Here is a 2,525-nt window from a genome sequence, read left to right as displayed (position 1 = left end):
ATCATGAATCTTCCATGCAATGGCTGGTTTATGAGCTTTCAACAAAGAAATGAGTTGTGATTTCTCATTTTCAGTAAGAGAAGACGATATTATTACAGGTAATTCAGATTCACCATGTAAATAAGTGTATTCCAAATGGTTTGGAAGTGGCTTTAACTCTAATGTCGGAGGTTCTTCTATCGATGATTTATATCGATATCTGTCTTCTTCTTTTAGCATTTGAATTTCTTCTGTTGTTGGTTCATATCCATTAGCCATTAGTGTAGCTAATATTTCAGCTTCATCAATTGGTTCATTACCTTCTCCTAAAGAACATTCTCCTGTTCCTTGTAATTCTGGAAATTCTTCTAACAATTCTGCATGTGCATCTATAGTTTGAATATAATAACATGTATCATCTACAGATTGTGGTTGTTGCATTGCTCTATCAACTGAAAAGGTAACACTCTCATCCTCTATACTTAGGGTCAATTTCTTACCGAACACGTCTATCATTGTTTTAGCCGTGTTTAAGAATGGTCTTCCTAATATGAGAGGAACTTGAGAATCTTCTTCCATGTCCAGAACAACAAAATCTACTGGAAATACTAAAGTACCAACTTTAACTAGCATGTTCTCCATTATCCCTCTAGGATATTTTATTGATCTATCGGCTAGTTGTATGCTTATTCTTGTTGGTTTCAATTCTCCAAGGTCTAGTTTAGTGTATAGTGAAAACGGCATTAAATTTATACTAGCACCTAAGTCTGCCAATGCTTCTATTGAACTAAGACTACCCAGAAAACATGGAATTGTGAAACTTCCTGGATCAGATAATTTTTCTGGTATCTTATTCAACAGCACTGCTGAACAATTAGCATTCATAGTAACAGTCGAGAGTTCTTCCATTTTCTTTCTATTCGTGCTCAGATCTTTCAAGAATTTAGCATATCTAGGCATTCCTGAAATCACATCAATGAAAGGAAGATTTACATTTATCTGTTTAAACATATCCAAGAATTTAGATTGCTCGGCTTCAAGTTTCTCTTTCTTCATTTTACTCGGGTAAGGAAGTGGTGGTTGGTATGGTTTAACATAAGGTTTAGCCTTAACTGTGTTATCTTCATTAACCTTTTCAACTACAGGTTCTTTTTCCTTATCTTGATCAGGTTGTGGTTCTTGTGGAGTCGGAATAGTTTCATCAGAAGTTACAGGTATTTCAGGTGGTTTAAGTGTTGTACCACTTCTTGTGGTAATGGCTTTAGCTGTTTCATTCCGGGGGTTAGCATTTGTATCACTAGGTAAACTTCCCGGTTTTCTTTCACCTATTAACCTTGCTAGGTTACTTACTTCTTGTTCCAAGTTTTGAATAGAAGCTTGTTGATTTCTAAATGCTTGAGCATTTTGTTCATTAGTTTGTTTTTGAGATGTGAAAAACTGCGTTTGAGTTTCAACTAGCTTCGTCATCATATCTTCTAAATTTGGCTTTTTATCATCGGTTTGTGGTGGTTTGTTTTGAAAATTAGGTCTTTGCTAGTTGTAAGTATTGTTAGATACTTGTTGATTGCTAGGACCTTGTTGGTTGTTGTATGGAACATTTTTTTTATAATTCTGGTTTTGATTGTAGATCGATCTTGGCGGTTAATAATTATTCTGATAATTATTTCCAGGCCTTTGGTTTATGTATGAAATATTCTCTGTTTGTTCCATTGTTAATTCAATACTGAGACAATCTTTTGTCAAATGTGGTCCTCCACACTGCTCACAACTAATTCGTATTGAGTGGATATCTTTAGTCATCTTTTCCATTCGTCTCTCGACACCATCTATCTTTGCGGAAATGGAATCTAAGTCATGGCTAGAATCGGCTCTAGCTGCTTTAGATGATCTAACGATATCTTTTTCTTGGTGCCACTCATGTGAGTGGGAAGCAGTGTTATCAATAATTTTATAAGCATCAGTTTCGGTTTTCTTCATAATGGAACCACCAGCTGCTATATCTATGTCTTTCCTTGTAGTGATGTCGCATCCTTGGTAGAATATTTGTACTATTTGACAGGTGTCTAAACCATGTTGCGGACATCCTCTTAATAACTTTCCAAATCTTGTCCATGCCTCATATAGAGTTTCATTCAGTTTCTGTGTAAACTTAACAATTTCTGCTTGAAGTCTTACGGCTTTAGATGCAGGAAAGAATTGTTTAAGAAATTTTTCAACTAAAACGTCCCATGTATCGATCGCCCCTTCAGGTAACGATTCCAACCAATCTTTGGCTTCTCCCTTTAAAGTCCAGGGAAATAACATGAGATATATTTGTTCATCTTTTTACTTCTCGGATTTTAAATAGTGTGCAGATCCTATTAAAGGTACGAAGATGTTCATTTGGATCTTTCTTTGGCGCACCACTAAATTGGCATTGATTAGTCACCATGTGTAGAATTTGTCCTTTGATTTCATAATCTGGCGCATTAATGTCTGGATGAGTAATTGCGTGACCTTGGCCAGTGCGTTTAGCTCTCATTCGGTCTTCCATACTTAAAGGTTCT

General features: G+C 35.8%; 1 non-coding gene across 1 annotated transcript; it reads left to right on the top strand.

Moving 5' to 3' along the window:
• The first annotated feature begins 2,044 nt into the window (after positions 1-2,044).
• Positions 2,045-2,151, top strand: LOC139887425 (small nucleolar RNA R71). Its single transcript, XR_011773258.1, has one exon. It is a non-coding gene; the product is annotated as a small nucleolar RNA R71 (small nucleolar RNA).
• The last annotated feature ends 374 nt before the right edge of the window (positions 2,152-2,525 follow it).

The sequence above is a fragment of the Rutidosis leptorrhynchoides genome, chromosome 1 (assembly GCF_046630445.1).
Source record: "Rutidosis leptorrhynchoides isolate AG116_Rl617_1_P2 chromosome 1, CSIRO_AGI_Rlap_v1, whole genome shotgun sequence".
Taxonomy (NCBI): domain Eukaryota; kingdom Viridiplantae; phylum Streptophyta; class Magnoliopsida; order Asterales; family Asteraceae; genus Rutidosis; species Rutidosis leptorrhynchoides.
The sequence above is the reverse complement of the archived record's forward strand: the minus strand, read 5'-3'. Positions and strand labels throughout refer to the sequence as shown.